The sequence below is a fragment of the Gorilla gorilla genome, chromosome X, assembly GCF_029281585.2.
Source record: "Gorilla gorilla gorilla isolate KB3781 chromosome X, NHGRI_mGorGor1-v2.1_pri, whole genome shotgun sequence".
Lineage (NCBI taxonomy): Eukaryota > Metazoa > Chordata > Mammalia > Primates > Hominidae > Gorilla > Gorilla gorilla.
Window position 1 is genome coordinate 87,321,136 of NC_073247.2, and position 23,184 is coordinate 87,344,319.

General features: G+C 40.1%; 1 long non-coding RNA gene and 1 pseudogene across 1 annotated transcript in view; both read left to right on the forward strand.

Moving 5' to 3' along the window:
• LOC129530114 (uncharacterized) overlaps positions 1-23,184 on the forward strand; it is a 127,921-nt gene that overhangs the window by 48,527 nt on the left and 56,210 nt on the right. The window lies entirely within an intron of this gene.
• On the forward strand, positions 4,670-7,087 carry LOC101137993 (serine/threonine-protein kinase B-raf-like; annotated as a pseudogene).

Sequence of the window (23,184 nt, forward strand, 5' to 3'; positions counted from 1 at the left end):
CTAGTATTTGAAAGGACTTGGGTGTCATGACCTAAGCTGCTTCTGCTCTAGGGGACACCCCAAATATAGTAATGTTGTGGTTTTCACAGACTTATAGAGGTATCCTCTTCATGGTCTTGGACAAGATGGGGAAGAATTCTCTGAATTACCAGGCAGAGACTTGTTCTCTTCCCTTACTTTCTTCCAAAAAAGAATCTCTCTTTCTAAGCCACCTAAAGCTGGGAATGGGTGGCACAAGCAACCCTGTGGCCACCACCACTATGGCTATACTGGGTCAGACCTGAAGCCAGCCCAGTGCTGGATCTAGCCTAAGGCCTGCTGTGACCACTCCCTGGCTACTTCCTGTGTTCACTCAAAGTCCTGGGGCTCTACAATCATCAAGTGGCAAAGCCAGCCTGGACTGTGTCCTTCCTTTCAGGGAGGCAAGGTCCCCCAATTCCCTGGTGGGTCCAGAAGTGCTGTTTGGAATTCACAGACTACAGTCAAATTCCTTTGAAGTCTACCAAGTGTTCTATTGCTTTGTGACTGTGCTGGCAGTCAAACCACAAAACACATTTTTTAAAACTCTTCCCTCCCCTTTTCAAAGGCAAAGGAACCTCATTTCCTAGCTACTGCCACCCCAGCCCACAAAGAGTACTGCCAGACTATTGCTTATACTCCCTTAACACCCAAAGTCTCTTAAGTCAGCTTGTTATGAGTGCTCCCTGGCCTGGGACTCACCCTTCAGGACAATATTCTCACCTTTGGCCCAGGGCAGGTCCAGAAATGCTGTCCGAGATTCAAGTCCTGGAATTGCTCTACCCCACTGTGGCCATGCTGGTACCTAATGTGAAAGACAAAGTCCCCTTTCCTTTTTTCTCTGCTTTTCTCAAGCAGATGGAGTTTTGCCCTGTAGCCACCACAGCTGGTCATGTGCTGTGAGTCTCACCTGAAGCCAACAAGTCTTAGCCACTCACCCAAGGCGGGTGTCACTGCTCATTATTTAGGGTCGAAGTGCTCTTCAGTTGGCATGTGATAAATGCTGTCAGGACTGGGTCCTTTCCTTCAAGGCAGCAGGTTCTCTTCTGGGCCAGGGTGTGTTTAGAAATGTTGTCTGGGATCTAGGGCCTAGAATGGGGCCCTTAGGACTCTGACCAGTGCCCTATCCTGCTGTGGCTTAGCTGGTATCTTAGATGTAAGATAAAGTTCTCCCTTCTCTTCTCTCTCTTCTCCTCAAGTGGAAGGAAGGAGTCTCTTTTGAAGCCATGAGCTGTGCAGCCTGAAGTTATGGAGGGGTGATGGCAATATTCCCTTGGCTGCCCCAGCTGATGTCTTAGTATGTCATGTGCTCACTCAGTTCACTGTCTCCAGGCCTAATTTAGCACTAGAACTCACCTAAGAGTTGCAGTTCTTATGTCCTAGACTGCTTTTCAAGTTTACTTGGGGACACAGGATGCTATTGTCTTTAGTGGTGAGGTTTGCAGGCACTCAAGTTCGGACTTCTAGAATTGATAATTTTCCTCTGGCAAGGTCTGGTTTAAATGCTCCCTTTGTAAGTGGGCATCAGCTGAGTTTGGTCTGGTTTTCCTTTCTGCTCTAACTGGACATCACTGAGTTCATTGGGTAATAAGTGCTGTGTTCTTTTTCCCGCAGTGCCTAGAGAAGTTCTCTGCACCACTCTGTGGCTGCCAGAGTGGAGGAGAGGTAGCATCAGCAATTCAGGACTTTTGTCTCTTCAGTGCCTCTTTCAGCAATATGAAGTTAAATCCAGGTACTATGAGTGCTCACCTGATTTTTGGTTCTTATGAAGGTATTTTTTTTCTTCTGTGTAGATAGTTGTTAACTTGGTGTCCTTGTGATGGGGATGATTGGTGGAGCTTTCTATTCCATCATCTTGCCTGCACATAGTTTTATGGACGGTTAAGAGTTATTCTAGTGATGCAATAAGGATACACAACTAGATTATAAAGGAAAAAGACACAGGTGAAGTCTGGAGAAATCCCTGTGCAAGCCTTGTATGCTCTCCTTCTCTAAGAGGGGTGACACAGAGCGCACGTTTAGCCCAGCAATGAAAATGCAGCAACTTGTGTGAAATGATTTCTACCATGGAAGCCCACTAGAGACTCAGGACCCAAGATTTTTACTGGGGACTAATCACACAAGCACTCCCTGCCTGGCACATGCCAAAATGCCGAATTCAGCAGGAAGGTAGGTGTTCAGCAAAAATCATATAGCTTGCACATATAATCTACAGTGTGCCTCCGTAATAAGTTATCTGTTGACTGAGAATACTCCAGAACCAAGGTTGAAGATGTCAGCTAAGGGCCAACCTTGTAACTAGGCCCTTCTAAGAATAGCAGTCTCAGGCCTGCTAAATTAAATCTTTATCGCTCACCATTTATCTACTGTGCTATAGCTGAAATTGATAATCAGAATGTTCTCAGGCCAGATAATCTTTCAGAATCATATTCCTCTGCCACCTCCTAAGATTGGGGCCTGTTTTAACTTCAGGATAATAGGAAAAGGGAAAGTTATCTATAAAAGAAAGTCTACCTCACTTGGTATAGACTGAGTTTTTCTGGCCTCTGATGCTGTAAGTTGTGATAGCTACATTAGACCTCCATGAAATTTTGGGATTTTTCAATGTGATATATTCGTGTCTCAATAATGGCCTTGATCATCAACTTTCTTTTCTCACATTGGGTAGCTGCCTTTAGCCATGACCAACTTCTTTTGAAAATTAGTGACAGAGAAATAATTTGCCTGGGTAAATGGTTGGATATTCATAGGCCAATATTATGAGAGAAATAGTTTTTAGCTCCTGGAGTGCAAAACTATTTTCTGTATAACTCTTTCCTTTTCTGGAAAAGTAATTTAATGGAGTAGTCATTATGAAAGGATGATAAAGAGCTATCAGTAATATCTAGCAACTCCAGAGCTGCTAAACTTCCTTAATTGTCTGGAGGTCTTCTTGGTATAGAACTTATGATATTCTTTCTAGAATCATGTGGATGCCACGGCTCAACAAGGCATAATTCAAGAGCTTCTCTTTTATTCTTAAAAGCGAATTTCTCGAGGTTGACCTAGAAGGGAGAGTGGTACACCTGGTCTAAAATCAAGAGTGTCATTCACTTTTAAAGAGATGTGACTTAGAACTTCCCTTTCCCTGGGAATTTAGATAAATATAGCTTGAATCCTCAATTTTATAACCTGTGCAAGTCTGGTATTCTCCCCATGATTGCTGTGAATGTTCAGTCTTATATCTTCCCATATGCCTCTCTGCTATTTAGAGACAGAAAGTAAGTATTAGTGGTTGCTCTCCCCACCCCAGTGATAGGGGTGGGGAGAGCTATGAGGGGAAATGAGGAGCGACTGCTACTGTGAATGCAATTTATTTTAGAGGTGATGAAAATGAAGTAAAACTGATTGTGGTGATGGTTACACAACTGTGAATTTATGAAAAATCATTAAATTGTATGGGTGTATTCACTTTAAATGGGTGAATTGTATAGTAGGTAAATTTTATTTCAATAAAGGTGTTACTTTTTTGAAAAAAGTAAGGACATGTGTAGATTTATTAGGTATTGCAGATTTGCCACCAGAAGTGTTGCAGCAGTTTGCTTTCTCACCATGAATATATGAGAGTGCCTGTTTCCTCGCAGCTTCACCAACAGAATATGTTGTCATTTTTTTTGCCAGTCTGATAGGTGAGAAATTGTGTCTCAGTGTATTTTTACTTTGCATTTCTCTAATTCTGAGTTTGAACATCTTTTCATATGTTTGAGGATAGTTTTTATATCTTTTGTGTGAATTGTCTGTTTATGTATTTTCCCTATTTTTCTGTTGGGTTTTTGGTTTTATTCATTCAATTTTTAAGAGTTCTTTGTATGTTAGGAATATCAGCCATAGTCTGTCAGTATCCACATCCTTAACCATTACACTCCATTGACTTCCTGCTCTGGCACTTTATCCACTTAAACCCAATTTTTCTAACTTCTATACTTGTAAATGTCTCAAATACTTAACATAGAATGATTTAAATGTAGTATAGGCCCTTAAAACCTACTATTTAGGGGCATGTTTCAAGCCATGTTCTCCTGAAGCTCTACCAGTTCTTGGAAAATGGAGGTAGGTAGTACAGCTGGATACCCTATTCTGGGAGATTTGGGGAAGTATTTGCTTCTAAGACTCTTTGCTATTTACTTTTCTCTGTAGCCCCAGCCCTACAAAATGAAGAACCTAATATCTCTCTGTTGCAGTCTATTCGGCCATCCTTAATGCTATTAAGTAAAGGTGGAATCATAGTTACTGAGGTAGCAAGTCATCTTGCTTTGGTAGTCAGTGTATGGGGAGGAGCAATAAAGGAATTTCACCATTCTGTTTAACTTCACTCTTCTGGAGCTGCACTGTTGATCAGCATAAGAAAAAAGCTATAAAGCTTTTATTTTGTCTTTTAGCTGTGTCATCTTAAGACCTTGTCCAGCATCCTTAGTATTCTCCCTTTTGGAGTGAGTCTGCCTTATCATTATTATTATTGTTATTGCTATTATTGCTTTGCCCTTGACTGCCTTCACCTGCCTTGTCCTTGACAGCTTGGAAGTTTCTTTAAAAAGTAAACATGCAATTACCACATGACACAGTAACTGAATTCGGGGGCATTTATCCCAGATAAATGAAAACATATGATAAGATGGTGGCGCTGAGCAGTGGCGGTGGTGGCAGTGCGGAGCCCGGTGAGGCTCTATTCAACGGGGACGTGGAGCCTGAGGCCGGCCCTGGCGCCGCGGCCTCTTCGGCTGTGGATCCTGCCATTCCTGAGGAGGTTATCTTCTAAAAATGTAGAAACCAGACTTTTAACTTCTAAACCAACAGAAGAGAACAAATGATTAATAAAAATTAATCCCAAAGAAGTGAAGAAAAGAAAGAACCAGTAGGACAAATACCACAAAGTATGGAATATCAAACAAATAATCAATTAAGTTGACACAGGAACATATAGAGGCCCTATTAGACAAATTTGTTGGGGAGCATAATCCACCATCAGTATATCTGGAGGCCTATGAGGAATACACCAGCAAGCTAGATACACTCCAACAAAGAGAACAACAGTTATTGGAATGTCTGGGGAACGGAACTGATTTTTCTGTTTCTAGCTCTGCATCAATGGACACCGTTAAATCTTCCTCTTTTAGCCTTTCAGTTTTTCAAAAAACCTTTATCTCTTTCAGTTTTTCAAAATCCCATAGATGTGGCATGGAGCAACCCCAAGTCACCACAAAAACCTATTGTTAGAGTCTTCGTGCCCAACAAGCAGAGGACAGTGGTACCTGCAAGGTGTGGAGTTACAGTCGGAGACAGTCTAAAGAAAACACTGATGATGAGAGGTCTAATCCCAGAGTGCGGTGCTGTTTACAGAATTCAGGATGGAGAGAAGAAAACAATTGACCAGGACACTGGTGTTTCCTGGCTTACTGGAGAAGAATTGCATGTGGAAGTGTTGGAGAATGTTCCACTTACAACACACAACTTTGTACGAAAAACATTTTTCACCTTAGCATTTTGTGACTTTTGTCAAAAGCTGCTTTTCCAGGGTTTCCGCTGTCAAACATGTGGTTATAAATTTCACCAGTGTTGTAGTACAGTTGTTCCACTGATGTTTGTTAATTATGACCATCTTGATTTGTTGTTTTTCTCCAAGTTCTTTGAACGCCACTCAATACCCCAGGAAGAGGCCTCCTTAGCAGAGACTGCCTTTACATCTGGATCATCTCCTTCGGCACCCCCCTCAGACTCTACTGGGCCCCAAATTCTCACCAATCTGTCTCCTTCAAAATCCACTCCAATTCCACAGCCCTTCCGACCAGCAGATGAAGATCACTGAAATGAATTTGGGCGAGACCGGTCCTCATCAGCTCCCAATGTGCATATAAGCACAATAGAACCTGTCGATATTGATGACTTGATCAGAGACCAAGGATTTCGTGGTGTTGGAGGCTCAACCACAGGTTTGTCTGCCACACCCCCTGCCTGGGTCACTCACTAACGTGAAAGCCTTACAGAAATCTCCAGGACTTCAGCGAGAAAGGAAGTCATCTTCATCCTCAGAAGACAGGAATCAAATGAAAACACTTGGTAGACAGGACTCGAATGATGATTGGGAGATTCCTGATGGGCAGATTACAGTGGGACAAAGAATTGGATCTGGATCATTTGGAACAGTCTACAAGGGAAAGTGGCATGGTGTTGTGGCAGTGAAAATGTTGAATGTGGCAGCACCTACACCTCAGCAGTTAGAAGCCTTCAAAATGAAGGAGGAGTACTCAGGAAAACATAACACATGAATATCCTACTCTTCATGGGCTATTCCACAAAGCCACAACTGGCTATTGTCACCCAGTGGTGTTAGGGCTCCAGCTTGTATTACCATCTCCATATAATTGAGACCAAATCTGAGATGATCAAACTTATAGATATTGCACAACAGACTGCACAGGGCATGGATTACTGACAGGCCAAGTCAATCACCCACAGAGACCTCAAGAGTAATAATATAGTTCTTCATGAAGACCTCACAGTGGAAATAGGTGATTTTGGTCTAACCACAGTGAAATCTTGATGGAGTGGGTCCCATCAGTTTGAACAGTTGTCTGGATCTTTTTTGTGTATGGCACCAGAAGTCATCAGAATGCAAGATAAAAATTCATACAGCTTTCAGTCAGATGTATATGCATTTGGGATTGTTCTGTATGAATTGATGACTGGACAGTTACCTTATTCAAACATCAACAACAGGGACCAGATAATTTTTATGGTGGGACAAGGATACCTATCTCCAGATCTCAGTAAGGTACGGAGTAACTGTCCAAAAGCCATGAAGAGATTAATGGCAGAGTGCCTCAAAAAGAAAAGAGATGAGAGACCACTCTTTCCCCAAATTCTCACCTCTATTAAGCTGCTGACCCACTCATTGCCAAAAATTCACTGCAGTGCATCAGAACCCTCCTTGAATTGGGCTGGTTTCCAAACAGAGGATTTTAGTCTATATGCTTGTTCTTCTCCAAAAACACCCATCCAGGCAGGGGGATATGGTGCATTTCTTGTCTACTGAAACAAATAAGTGAGAGAGTGCAGGAGAGTAGAAACAAAAGGAAAATAAATGAACATATGTTTGCTTATATGTTAAATTGAATAAAATATTCTTTTTTTTAAGGTGAACCAAAGAAAACCTGTGTGGTTAAAGACTAGATATAATTTTTCCCCAAACTAGTATTTATACTTAACATCGCATTTTTAACATCCAAGGATTAAAATACGTAGACATTGCTAAAAATTGGCAGTGCCTCTTCTAGAGGCTTTACTTTCTGTTCCGGGTTTGTTTCATTCACTTGGTTATTTTAAGTATTAAACTTCAGTTTTCTCATGCAACTTTTGTTACTAGCTATCACATGTCCACTAGGGACTCCAGAAGAAGACCATACCTGTGCCTATGTTTGCAGGTGGGAAGTTGGCAGTAGGTTAACCTGGGTTAGATAAGGCAAACTGAATAGATCTAATTTAGGAAGTTACTAGAATTTAATAATTCTATTTTTATTCTTAATACTTTTTCTTTCTTTCTTTTCTTTTCTTTTTTTCTTTTTTTTTTTCTTTTTTGAGACATAGTCTTGCTCTGTCGCCCAGGCTAGGGTGCAGTGGTGCGATCTCGGCTCACTGCAAGCTCCGCCTCCTGGGTTCATGCCATTTTCCCACCTCAGCCTCCAGAGTAGCTGGGACAACAGGTGCCCACCACCATGCCCGGCTAATTTTGTTTTTGTATTTTTAGTAGAGATGGGGTTTCACCGTGGTAGCCAGGATGGTCTCCATCTCCTGACGTTGTGATCTGCCTGCTTAGGCCTCCCAAAGTGCTGGGATTACAGGCATGAGCCACCGCGCCCAGCCCTTAATACTTTTTCTATAATGATTTCTTTTTACAACAATTTGGAAAATGTGGATAACCTTTATTTCCTTGAAGCAATAAACTAAATTTCTTTTTATAAATTGTGATTACAGGTGACCAAAAATATTGCTGAGGAGTAGCATACTTGACATGAGTAAAATGTCTCAACTTTGGATTTTTAGTGGGAAAATGTTATAAGTAGGAATTCCTTTTAAATAACTTTTTAAAAAATACATTAAGGATGTCTTGCTCATGTAGAAGTCAAATTTCAATGCAAATGCATTGCCCCCTTCACACCCACTTCCTCCACTGCAAAAAGTCTTCACAGAATTCTGTGAGAACTTTTACATGTGTTTTTCTTTGAGATAACTCTGGTTTCCAAACACCAGGTAATAGATATTTTAAAGTTGTTTATTAGATTATTCTTACCTGTTATTATGCATATTTTAGCAATCACATTATCATTGTCTCATGAAATTTCTGTCCCCATATTCTTTGCCCAGCAAGATTCTACTTATGATGAATGAATGCTATTCTCCTTTTTGCATTCCATAGTATGAAGTATTTGTTAGTGTTCTCTAATACTTATACTTTGTTGTGTAGAAAATGGGAGTATCGAGCCAAGATGGATGAATAGGAACAGCTGCGGTCTACAGCTCCCAGCCTGAGCGACGCAGAAGACAGGTGATTTCTGCATTTCCATCTGAGGTACCGTGTTCATCTCACTAGGGAGTGCCAGACAGTGGGCACACCTTGCGTGAGCCGAAGCAGGGAGAGGCATCGCCTCACTCGGGAAGTGCAAGGGGTCAGGGAGTTCCCTTTCCTAGTCAAAGAAAGGGGTGACAGACAGCACCTGGAAAATTGGGTTACTCCCACCTGAATACTGCGCTTTTCCAATGGGCTTAAAAAAACGCCGCACCAGGAGATTATATTCCGCACCTGGCTTGGAGGGTCTTACGCCCACGGAGTCTTGCTGATTGCTAGCACAGCAGTCTGAAATCAAACTGCAAGGCGGCAGCGAGGCTGGGGGAGGGGCGCCCGCCATTGCCCAGGCTTGCTTAGGTAAACAAAGCAGCCCGGAAGCTCTAACTGGTTGGAGCCCACCACAACTCAAGGAGGCCTGCCTGCCTCTGTAGGCTCCACCTCTGGGGGCAGGGCACAGACAAACAGAAAGACAGCAGTAACCTCTGCAGACTTAAATGTCCCTATCTGACAGCTTTGAAGAGAGCAGTGGTTCTCCCACCACGCAGCTGGAGATCTGAGAACAGGCGGACTGCATCCTCAAGTGGGTCCCTGACCCCTGACCCCCGAGCAGCCTAACTGGGAGGCACCACCCAGCAGGGGCAGACTGACACCTCACATGGCTGGGTACTCCAACAGACCTGCAGCTGAGGGTCCTGTCTGTTAGAAGGAAAACTAACAAAGAGAAAGGACATCCACACCAAAAACCCATCTGTACATCACCATCATCAAAGACCAAAAGTAGATAAAACCACAAAGATGGGGAAAAAACAGAGCAGAAAAACTGGAAACTCTAAAAAGCAGAGCACCTCTCCTCCTCCAAAGGAACGCAGTTCCTCACCAGCAACGGAACAAAGCTGGACGGAGAATGACTTTGACAAGCTGAGAGAAGAAGGTTTCAGACGATCACATTACTCCGAGCTACTGGAGGAAATTCAAACCAAAGGCAAAGAAGTTGAAAACTTTGAAAAAAGTTTAGAAGAATGTATAGCTAGAATAACCAATACAGAGAAGTGCTTAAAGGAGCTGATGGAGCTGAAAACCAAGGCTCGAGAACTACGTAAAGAATGCAGAAGCCTCAGGAGCCGATGCAATCAACTGGAAGAAAGGGTATCAGCGATGGAAGATGAAGTGAATGAAATGAAGTGAGAAGTGAAGTTTAGACAAAAAAGAATAAAAAGAAACCAGCAAAGCCTCCAAGAAACATGGGACTATGTGAAAAGACCAAATCTACGTCTGATTGGTGTACCTGAAAGTGACGGGGAGAATGGAACCAAGTTGGAAAACACTCTGCGGGATATCATCCAGGAGAACTTCCCCAATCTAGCAAGGCAGGCCAACATTCAGATTCAGGAAATACAGAGAATGTCACAAAGATACTCCTCGAGAAGAGCAACTCCAAGACACATAATGGTCAGATTCACCAAAGTTGAAATGAGGAAAAAATGTTATGGGCAGCCAGAGAGAAAGGTCGGGTTACCCACAAAGGGAAGCCCATCAGACTAACAGCGGATCTCTTGGCAGAAACTCTACAAGCCAGAAGAGAGTGGGGGCCAATATTCAACATTCTTAAAGAAAAGAATTTTCAACCCAGAATTTCATATCCAGCCAAACTAAGCTTCATAAGTGAAGGAGAAATAAAATCCTTTACACACAAGCAAATGCTGAGAGATTTTGTCACCACCAGGCCTGCCCTACAAGAGCTCCTGAAGGAAGTGTGAAACATGGAAAGGAACAACTGATACCAGCCGCTGCAAAATCATGTCAAAATGTAAAGACCATCGAGACTAGGAAAAAACTGCATGAACTAACGAGCAAAATTACCAGCTAACATCATAATGACAGGATCAAATTCACACATAACAATACTAACTTTAAATGTAAATGGACTAAATGCTCCAATTAAAAGACACAGACTGGCAAATTGGATAAAGAGTCAAGACCCATCAGTGTGCTGTATTCAGGAAACCCATCTCGTGCAGAGACACACATAGGCTCAAAATTAAAGGATGGAGGAAGATCTACCAAGCAAATGGAAAACAAAAAAAGGCAGGGGTTGCAATCCTAGTCTCTGATAAAACAGACTTTAAACCAACAAAGATCAAAAGAGACAAAGAAGACCATTACATAATGGTAAAGGGATCAATTCAACAAGAAGAGCTAACTATCCTAAATATATATGCACCTAATACAGGAGCACCCAGATTCATAAAGGAAGTCCTGAGTGACCTACAAAGAGACTTACACTCCCACAGATTAATAATGGGAGACTTTAATACCCCACTGTCAACATTAGACAGATCAACGAGACAAAAAGTCAACAAGGATACCCAGGAATTGAACTCAGCTCTGCACCAAGTGTACCTAATAGACATCTACAGAACTCTCCACCCCAAATCAACAGAATATACATTTTTTCAGCACCACAGCACACCTATTCCAAAATTCACCACATACTTGGAAGTAAAGCTCTCCTCAGCAAATGTAAAGAACAGAAATTATAACATGCGATCTCTCAGACCACAGTGCAATCAAACTAGAACTCAGGATTAAGAATATCACTCAAAACCGCTCAACTACATGGAAACTGAACAACCTGCTCCTGAATGACTACTGGGTACATAACGAAATGAAGGGAGAAATAAAGATGTTCTTTGAAACCAACAAGAACAAAGACACAACATACCAAAATATCTGGGATGCATTCAAAGCAGTGTGTAGCGGGAAATTTGTATCACTAAATGCCCACAAGAGAAAGCAGGAAAGATCTAAAATTGACACCCTAACATCACAATTAAAAGAACTAGAAAAGCAAGAGCAAACACATTCAAAAGCTAGCAGAAGGCAAGAAATAACTAAAATCAGAGCAGAACTGAAGGAAATAGAGACACAAAAAACCCTTCAAAAAATTAACGAACCCAGGAGCTGGTTTTTTGAAAGGATCAACAAAATTGATAGACCGCTAGCAAGACTAATAAAAAGAGAAGAATCAAATAGATGCAATAAAAAATGATAAAGGGGATATCACCACCAATCCCACAGAAATACAAACTACCATCAGAGAATACTACAAACACCTCTATGCAAATAAACTAGAAAATCTAGAAGAAATGGATAAATTCCTCGACACAGAGACTCTCCCAAGACTAAACCAGGAAGAACTTGAATCTCTGAATAGACCAATAACAGGAGCTGAAATTGTGGCAATAATAGCTTACCAACCAAAAAGAGTCCAGGACCAGATGCATTCACAACCGAATTCTACCAGAGGTCCAAGGAGGAACTGGTACCATTCCTTCTGAAACTATTCCAATCAATAGAAAAAGAGGGAATCCTCCCTAACTCATTTTATGAGGCCAGCATCATCCTGATACCAAAGGCGGGCAGAGACACAACCAAAAAAGAGAATTTTAGACCAATATCCTTGATGAACATTGATGCAAAAATCCTCAATAAAATACTGGCAAACCGAATCCAGCAGCACATCAAAAAGCTTATCCACCATGATCAAGTGGGCTTCATCCCTGGGATGCAAGGCTGGTTCAATATATGCAAATCAATAAATGTAATCCAGCATATAAACAGAACCAAAGACAAAAACCACATGGTTATCTCAATAGATGCAGAAAAGGCCTTTGACAAAATCCAACAACGCTTCATGCTAAAAACTCTCAATAAATTAGGTATTGATGGGACATATCTCAAAATAATAAGAGCTATCTATGACAAACTCACAGCCAATATCATACTGAATGGACAAAAACTGGAAGCATTCTCTTTGAAAACTGGCACAAGACAGGGATGCCCTCTCTCACCACTCCTATTCAACATAGTGTTGGAAGTTCTGGCCAGAGCAATTAGGCAGGAGAAGGAAATAAAGGGTATTCAATCAGGAAAAGAGGAAGTCAAATTGTCCCTGTTTGCAGATGACATGTTTGTATATCTAGAAAACCCCATCGTCTCAGCCCAAAGTCTCCTTAAGCTGATAGGCAACTTCAGCAAAGTCTCAGGATATAAAATCAATGTGCAAAAATCACAAGCATTCTTATACACCAACAACAGACAGACGGAGAGCCAAATCATGAGTGAACTCCCATTCACAATTGCTTCAAAGAGAATAAAATACCTAGGAATCCAACTTACAAAGGACGTGAAGGACCTCTTCAAGAAGAACTACAAACCACTGCTTGAGGAAATAAAAGAGGATACAAACAAATGGAAAAACATTCCATGCTCATGGATAGGAAGAATCAATATCGTGAAAATGGCCATACTGCCCAAGGTAATTTACAGATTCAATGCCATCCTCATCAAGCTACCAACGACTTTCTTCATAGAATTGTAAAAAACTACTTTATAGCTCATATGGAACCAAAAAAGAGCCCACATTGCCAAGTCAATCCTGAACCAAAAGAACAAAGCTGGAGCATCACACTACCTGACTTCAAACTATACTACAAGACTACAGTAACCAAAACAGCATGGTACTGATACCAAAACAGAGATATAGATCAATGGAACAAAACAGAGCCCTCAGAAATAATGCCGCATTTCTACAACTATCTGATCTTTGACAAACCTGAGAGAAACAAGCAATGTGGAAAGGATTCCCTATTTAATAAATGGTGCTTGGAAAACTGGCTAGCCATATGTAGAAAGCTGAAACTGGATCCCTTCCTTACACCTTATACAAAAATAAATTCGAGATGGATAAAAGACTTAAACATTAGACCTAAAAACATAAACACCCTAGAAGAAAACCTAGGCATTACCACTCAGGACATAGGCATGGGCAAGGACTTCATGTCTAAAACACCAAAAGCAATGGCAACCAAAGCCAAAATTGACAAATGGGATCTAATTCAACTAAAGAGCTTCTGCACAGCAAAAGAAACCACCATCAGAGTGATCAGGCAACCTACAAAATGGGAGAAAATTTTTGCAACCTACTCATCTGACAAAGGGCTAATATCCAGAATCTACAATGAACTCCAACAAATGTACAAGAAAAAAACAAGCCCATCAAAAAGTGGGCAAAGGACATGAACAGACACTTCTCAAAAGAAGACATTTATGCAGCCAACAGACACATGAAAAAATGCTCATCATCACTGACCATCAGAGAAATGCAAATCAAAACCACAATGAGATACCATCTCACACCAATTAGAATGCCGATCATTAAAAAGTCAGGAAACAACAGGTGCTGGAGAAGATGTGGAGAAATAGGAACACTTTTACTGTTGGTGGGACTGTAAACTGGTTCAACCATTGTGGAAGACAGTGTGGCGATTCCTCAAGGATCTAGAACTAGAAATACCATTTGACCTAGCCATCCCATTACTGGGTATATACCCAAAGGATTATAAATCATGCTGCTATAAAGACACATGCACACGTATGTTTGTTGCGGCACTATTCACAATAGCAAAGACTTGGAACCAACCCAAATGTCCATCAATGATAGACTGGATTAAGAAAATGTGGCACATATACACCATGGAATACTATGCAGCCATAAAAAAGGATGAGTTCATGTCCTTTGTAGGGACATGGATGAAAGTGGAAATCATCATTCTCAGTAAACTATCACAAGAACAGAAAGTCAAACACCGCATATTCTCACTCATAGGTGGGAATTGAATAATGAGATCACATGGACACAAGAAGGGGAACATCACACTCTGGGGACTGTTGTGGGGTGGGGGGAAGGGGGAGGGATAGCATTGGGAGATATACCTAATGCTAGATGACAAGTTAGTGGGTGCAGCACACCAGCATGGCATATGTATACATATGTATCTATCCTGCACATTGTGAACATGTACCCTAAAACTCAAGGTATAATAATAATAAATTAAAAAGAAAAAAGAGAATACTCATGCACAATACAATACCACAGTACAATACCATTCGGACTTGTAAATATATGAACAAGAATGAATAATATTTCTAGAAGGATGCAGGTCAATATCATGATTATTCTTCTTTTTAAAATAGAGTTTCTCAACCTGAGTGCTATTAACATTTAGGACTAGATAATTCCTTGTTGCAGGCTCTCCTTGCATTGCTGGATGATTGGCAACATCCCTGCCCTCTACCCACTAGATGACAATAGCACCCCCAAAACTGTCCTGGTTGAGAACCACTGCTCTCAGCAAAAAGAGAAGATAATGTAAGTGAGAAGATGGTTAACAATAGTTTTTAAATCTACATTTGTAATATTTTTGTTCTTAAAACTGTTGTAAGAAAATATATGTCAGTTGTTCATTTGAGTGATAAAAATATAAGGGTTTGCTATTTTTCTGAGTCTCCTACATTTATAAAATAAAAACTACCATCTATGAGCACTATAATTTTGTGTATTAAAAGGGTAATTTTTAAATCAAACAAGCAGGAAGGCTAGACTAAGATGAGGTGTTCTGGGCTGAGAAAGACATGTTGAAGTCTTAACACCTGGTACCTGTGAATGTGACTTTATTTGAATACAGGGTCTTTACAGATGCCATCAAGTCAAGATGAGGTCATACTGTAGTAGGCCGGACTGCAAATCTAATCCCTAGTGTCCTTTGAGAGAGAGATGTGGACACAGAGACACAGGGAAGACAACCATGTGATGATGTAAGTGGCCACTGGAGTGAGGCCACTACAAGCCAGGGAACGCCAAGGATTGCCGGTAACGCCAGAAGCCAGGAAGAGGCGAGTAAGGAATCTTCCCTAGAGCCGACCGTGGCCCTGCCAACACCCTGGTTTCAGACTTCTGGCCTCCAGAACTATGAGCTAATAACTTTTTGTTGTCTTAAGCCACCCAGTTGCTGGTACTTTGTTAGAGCTGTCCCAGGAAACTATTGCATAAAGCTATGGTCCTTTTCAAACTCGCTGCATTGCTGGGGAGGTCTTCATTCTCCTACCAACCAGTGAAAACATTGTCTCAAGCCAACTTGCCTTTGCCAGCCACAGGGAAGCTCAGGGGCTCTGGCCAGCTAGAGAACAAGGAACCCTGTAGCTTCCCCACTGCTGTGTTGTGTAGTGGTAGAACAAGATGGGAAAACAGCAGCATTCACAGCAGAGCTGACACTGGTTCTGCGAGCTTTGCCAAATGGGACCTGAGTTTACTCATCTGAGCAATGGAACAAAAAGAACAAGCCACTGAGACATCTGCAGGACAAAATGAGATCATGTATATGAAAAGGACTTACAAATGCAAACTATCATCGGCACCAAGCTGTCATTTCACACCTGGACCAAAGAAAAGACAATTAGCCCCAGAAAAGACAATTTACTTGATACCTTTAGGAAGAAAAAAAAAATCTGTCTTTGGATATAATTACTTTTATACTTGCTTGGGAAATCTCTATCCAGTCTGAAGAGGGTTAAAAATGAGGAAGGGAGACAGATACACACTGAAAAATGGCAGCAAAAATAAAACCAATTAAAGTTTTTATACCATGCTCCCTAAAAAAAAAAAAAAAAAAAAAAAAAAAAAAAAAAATGACTGTAATGTGATGGTCAGTGTATTCTTACTCTGATTCAGGAAATCAAAGTAGAAAGCAACAGCAGGTGGGCCTATCAAAGATTTGGCCATCTCTCTACTTCATTGTCAGCCTCTTAACTCTATCTTCACTTACTCAATTTGGTTTTGTTATGATTTTTAAATGTAGCCAATGGTTCAAGATTTTTCCAGTGAACAGACATCTGTGTAAATGTTTCCTTGAAGTCAATAAAGAAGAAAATTGAGAAGACTTTAAATTAATGATAATTTAGTTTTTAAGTACCCACAAATAAATTTTTGAAACGTTATCTTTACTTGAATAGTTAGATGTCATCCAGGAAAATCACTCAATAATAATTATGGCAAACCGTTAACCCCTCATTTGGGTAGCTTAAGATAAGTAATGCTATTATTATTTCAGAATTGTTTCATGACTTTCAGTTTAGTTAAGAAAATAAAAAGGAGCATTTCTCATATTTAAAAAAATGAGACTAAGAAAGGAATAAAGAAATGTAACTATTGGAAAATATCAAAGCGTATCATTTTTAAAGCCTTCGGTGGCACTGAAGATATAATTATTAGGAATTGTTAGGGTTTTACTCATTCAAAATAGAAGACTAGCAAGCATGTAACTAACAGAGTTTTTAAAAACTTTACTTTGTCTGTGGAATACTCTGAAAGTTTGGCCATTTTGAGGCACAAGGTTTATTGATAGAGCTCTTTCTTTAATTTCCCAGCATACCTGCCTCACTGTTATCTTCCTTCCATTTTTCACTCTCTTTTTCTTCTCAGTGCCATCCTGCCTAGGCTCCCATCATCTGCATCTGATGCCTTTCCTTTCTTTCTTTGCTATTCTCCTTTGCAGTGGGACATGGCTAAGCTCTGTAGAGCTGCCCAAAAACTCATTGTCCCATCCTGTAGCCAGTAAAACATGCCTCCAAAGTATCACAGAGTAATTCTACTCTCCCTTCCAAATTAAGCCCACCAGAAATGTTAGTGAAAGGACATTAAAAATGTAACAGGTGACATGTTTAGCTAACATGGATCTGGAGAAATAGGAAGCAGTAGAATTAAATGTTTCACTTTTAGGTTTAATTGTATTTGTTCTTGGGTTTTGTTTTATGCTGAGTTTTAAATATATTCTCCAAATGAAAACATTATTTTTTCTAACCAAAAAAAAAAAAAAACATATATCCACACAAAACTTTGTACACAAATGTTATAGTGGCTTTATTCATAATAGCTAAAAGGAAAAATCCAAATGCCTTTTAACAAGTAAATGAATAAGCAAACGACAGTACATTTATACCATGGAATATTACTCAGGAACAAATAGGAATAAGCTACACATAGATGCAAGTTGGACAATTCTCAAAGGCATTATACTGAATGAAAAAAAGCCAGTCTCAAAATGTTGCATAGAATAATATTCCATTTATAGATCATTCTCAAAAAGACAAAATTAAAGTGTCAAAAAACAGATTAGTGGGTCTCAGGAGTTAAGGGTGGTGATAGGATATGACTACAAAGTAATAGCATGAGGGAGTATTTTGGATACTGTAGCTGTCTTTTGTCATGATTATGATAGTGTTATATGAGCCTATGCCTGTGTAAAAATTCATGGAACTGTAGACCAAAAATACCATTTTGCTTTATTATAAAAACTGAATTTAAAATAAATTTAATATAAAAATACTAACCATGTAGTTAATTAAGTATGGATGCAAATCACTCAAAATAGTGGAATGGGGCTAATATAGTGAACCTTAAGTATTCAGCAGAGGAATTGGGGATTTGTTCATCAAGTAGTGGTAAGGAAATGAACATTTAAGTAGAGCAGTGAAAAGTCTATTGGGAGTTGATTTATACAAATACTACTTTGAAAAGAATGGACGACAGATGGAAAGAAGTGAAACAGAAAACGGGAAATATTCTGTATGAGAGATAATAAACATTTAAAAGGAAAAGGAGAGCAAGAAGAGAAAAGGTTTGGTAAGGTCTAGATTTGTTACATGTTATGATAAAATCTACAGGAATTCGTCACTGATTTCACTGGCAGGAAAAAAATGCTTTGTTAGTAAATTCTTTATTTGAAAGGACCCTTCCTTCCTTCGCTTTGGCTAAGAGCCCAACTTTATAAAATTCTAGAACAGTGGGACTTTGAGTATACATTTGCTAGGCAACACTCTATCTTGTGTCAGAATGGAAGTTCTGGAATGCAGATCCTGGGACACAACTAGCCATGCCAAAGACTGCAGACTCCTCACCGCCTGACTGTTCTGTGAGTGCTGGCTCTGTCCCCAGATTCTCACAGTAATAATAGCTGAAACTTACTGACTGCTTACCATGTGCTAGGCACTACTTTTTTTTATTATACTTTAAGTTTTAAGGTACATGTGCACAACATACAGGTTTGTTACATATGTATACATGTGCCATCTTGGTGTGCTGCACCCATTAACTCGTCATTTAATATTAGGTATATCTCCTAATGCTATCCCTCCCCCCTACCCCCCAACAACAGGGCCCAGCGTGTGATGTTCCCCTTCCTGTGTCCATGTGTTCTCATTGTTCAATTCCCACCTATGAGTGAGAACATGCAGTGTTTCGTTTTTCGTCCTTGTGGTAGTTTGCTGAGAATGATGGTTTCCAGCTTCATCCATCTCCCTACAAAGGACGTGAACTCATCCTTTTTTATGGCTGCATAGTATTCCATGGTGTATATGTGCCATATTTTCTTAATCCAGTCTATCATTGTTGGACATTTGGGTTGGTTCCAAGTCTTTACTATTGTGAATAGTGCCGCAATAAACACACGTGTGCATGTGTCTTTATAGCAGCATGTTTTATAATCCTTTGTGTATATACCCAGTAATGGGATGGTTGGGTCAAATGGTATTTCTAGTTCTAGATCCCCGATGAATCGCCACACTGACTTCCACAATGGTTGAACCAAGTTTACAGTCCCACCAACAGTGTAAAAGTGTTCCTAGTTCTCCATATCCTCTCTAACACCTGTTGTTTCCTGACTTTTTAATGATCACCATTCTAACTGGTGTGAGATGGTATCTCATTGTGGTTTTGATTTGCATTTCTCTGATGGCCAGTGATGATGAGCATTTTTTCATGTGTCTTTTGGCTGCATAAATGTCTTCTTTTGAGAAGTGTCTCTTCATATCCTTCGCCCACTTTTTGATGGGGTTGTTTGTTTTTTGCTTGTAAATTTGTTTGAGTTCATTGTAGATTCTGGATATTAGCCCTTTGTCAGATGCGTAGAATTCAAAAATTTTCTCCCATTCTGTAGGTTGCCTGTTCACTCTGATGGTGGTTTCTTTTGCTGTGCAGAAGCTCTTTAGTTTAATTAGATCCCATTTATCAATTTTGGCTTTTGTTGCCATTGCTTTTGGTGTGTTAGACATGAAGTCCTTGCCCATGCCTATGTACTGAATGGTATTGCCTAGGTTTTCTTCTAGGGTTTTTAAGGTTTTAGGTCTAACATTTAAGTCTTTAATCAATTTTGAATTAATTTTTGTGTAAGTTGTAAGGAAGGGATCCAGTTTCAGCTTTCTCCATATGGCTAGCCAGTTTTCCCAGCATCATTTATTAAATAGGGAATCCTTTCCCCATTTCTTGTTTTTGTCAGATTCGTCAAAGATCAGATAGTTGTAGATATGTGGCATTATTTTTTAGGGCTCTGTTCTGTTCCGTTGGTCTATATCTCTGTTTTGGTACCAGTACCATGCTGTTTTGTTTACTGTAGCCTTGTGGTATAGTTTGAAGTCAGGTAGCGTGATGCCTCCAGCTTTGTTCTTTTGGCTTTGGATTGACTTGGCAATGTGGTCTCTCTTTGGTTCCATATGAACTTTAAAGTAGTTTTTTCCAATTCTGTGATAAAAGTCATTGGTAGCTTGATGGGGATGGCATTGAATCTGTAAATTACCTTGGGCAGTATGGCCATTTTCACGATATTGATTCTTCCTACCCATAAGCATGGAATGTTCTTCCATTTGTTTGTATCCTCTTTTATTTCATTGAGCAGTGGTGTGTAGTTCTCCTTGAAGAGGTCCTTCACGTCCCTTGTAAGTTGGATTCCTAGGTATTTTATTCTCTTTGAAGCAATTGTGAATGGGAGTTCACTCATGATTTGGCTCTGTTTGTCTGTTATTGGTGTATAAGAATGCTTGTGATTTTTGCACATTTATTTTGTATCCTGAGACTTTGCTGAAGTTGCCTATCAGCTTAAGGAGATTTTGGGCTGAGATGAAGGGGTTTTCTAGAGGTACAATCATGTCATCTGTAAACAGGGACAGTTTGACTTCCTCTTTTCCTAATTGATTACCCTTTATTTCCTTCTCCTGCCTAATTGCCCTGGCCAGAAATTCCAACACTATGTTGAATAGGAGTGGTGAGAGAGGGCATCCCTATCTTGTGCCAGTTTTCAAAGGGAATGCTTCCAGTTTTTGCCCATTCAGTATGATATTGGCTGTGCGTTTGTCATAGATAGCTCTTATTATTTTGAGATATGTCCCATCAATACCTAATTTATTGAGAATTTTTAGCATGAAGCGTTGTTGAATTTTGTCAAAGGCCTTTTCTGCATTTATTGTGATAATCGTTATTTTTGTCATTCGTTCTGTTTATATGCTGGATTGCCTTTATTGATTTGCGTATGTTGGACCAGCCTTGCATCCCAGGGATGAAGCCCACTTGATCATGGTGGATAAGCTTTTTGATGTGCTGCTGGGTTGGGTTAGCCAGTATTTTAGTGAGGATTTTTGCATTGATATTCACCAGGGATATTGGTCTAAAATTCTCTTTTTTTTGTTGTGTCTCTGCCAGGCTTTGGTATCAGGATGATGCTGGCCTCATAAAATGAGTTAGGGAGGATTCCCTCCTTTTCTGTTGATTGAAATAGTTTCTGAAGGAATGTACCAGGTCCTCCTTGTACCTCTGGTAGAATTTGACTGTGAATCCATCCGGTCCTGGACTTTTTTTGGTTGGTAAGCTATTAAGTAATCCCTCAATTTCAGAGCCTCTTATTGGTCTATTCAGAGATTCAAGTTCTTCCTGGTTCAGTCTTGGGAGGGTGTATGTGTCAAGGAATTTATCCATTTCTTCTAGATTTTCTAGTTTATTTGCATAGAGGTGTTTGTAGTATTCTCTGATGGTAGTTTGTATTTCTGTGGGATCAGTGGTGATATCCCCTTTAACATTTTGTATTGCGTCCATTTGATTCTTCTTTCTTTTCTTCTTTATTAGTCTTGCTAGCAGTCTATCAATTTTGTTGATCGTTTGAAGAAAGCAGCTCCTGGATTCGTTGATTTTTTGAAAGGTTTTTTGTATCTCTATTTCCTTTATTTCTCCTCTGATCTTAGTTATTTCTTGCCTTCTGCTAGCTTTTGAATGTGTTTGCTCTTGCTTCTCTAGTTCTTTTAATTGTGATGTTAGGGTGTCAATTTTAGATCTTTCCTGCTTTCTCTTGTGGGCATTTAGTGCTATAAATTTCCCTCTACACACTGGTTTAAATGTGTCCCAGAGATTCTGGTATGTTATGTCTTTGTTCTCATTGGTTTCAAAGAACGTATTTATTTCTGCCTTCATTTCGTTATCTACCCAGTAGTCATTCAGGAGCAGGTTGTTCAGTTTCCATATAGTTGAGCAGTTTTGAGTGAGTTTCTTAATCCTGAGTTCTAGTTTGATTGCAGTGTGGTCTGAGAGACAGTTTGTTATAATTTCTGTTCTTTTACATTTGCTGAGGAGTGCTTTACTTCCAACTATGTGGTCAGTTTTGGAATAGGTGTGGTGTGGTGCTGAGAACAATGTATATTGTGTTGCTTTGGGCTGGAGAGTTCTGTAGGTGTCTATTAGGTCTTCTTAGTGCAGAGCTGAGTTCAATTCCTGGATATCCTTGTTGAGTTTCTGTCTCATTGATCTGTCTAATTTTGACAGTGTGGTGTTAAAGTCTCCCATTATTATTGTGTTGGAGTCTAAGTCTCTTTGTAGGTCTCTAAGGACTTGCGTTATGAATCTGGGTTCTTCTTTATTAGGTGCATATATATTTAGGATAGTTAGCTCTTCTTGTTGAATTGATCCCTTTACCATTATGTAATGGCCTTCTTTGTCTCTTTTGATCTTTGTTGGTTTAAAGTCTGTTTTATCAGAGACTAGGATTGCAACCCCTGCGTTTTTTTGTTTTCATTTGCTTGGTAGATCTTCCTCCATCCCTTTATTTTGAGCCTGTGTGTGTCTCTGCACATGAGATGGGTTTCCTGAATACAGCACACTGATGGGTCTTGACTCTTTATCCAATTTGCCAGTCTGTGTCTTTTAATTGGAGCATTTAGCCAATTTACATTTAAGGTTAATATTGCTATGTGTGAATTTGATCCTGTTATTATGATGATAGCTGGTTGTTTTGTCATTAGTTGTTGCAGTTTCTTCCTAGCCTCGATGGTCTTTATAATTTGGTGTGCTTTTGCAGTGGCTGGTACCAGTTGTTCCTTTCCATGTTTAGTGCTTCCCTCAGGAGCTCTTATAGGGGTGGCCTAGTGGTGACAAAATCTCTCAGCATTTGCTTGTCTGTGAAGGATTTTATTTCTCCTTCACTTATGAAGCTTAGTTTGGCTGGATATGAAATTCTGGGTTGAAAATTCTTTTCTTTAAGAATGTTGAATGTTGGCCCCCACTCTCTTCTGGCTTGTAGAGTTTCTGCCGGGAGATCCACTGTTAGTCTGATAGGCTTCCCTTTGTGGGTAACCCTACCTTTTTCTCTGGCTGCCCATAACATTTTTTCCTCATTTCAACTTTGGTGAATCTGACAATTATGTGTCTTGGAGTTGCTCTTCTCGAGGAGTATCTTTGTGACATTCTCTGTATTTCCTGAATCTGAATGTTGGCCTGCCTTGCTAGATTGGGGAAGTTCTCCTGGATGATATCCTGCAGAGTGTTTTCCAACTTGGTTCCATTCTCTCCGTCACTTTCAGGTACACCAATCAGATGTAGATTTGGTCTTTTCACATAGTCCCATATTTCTTGGAGG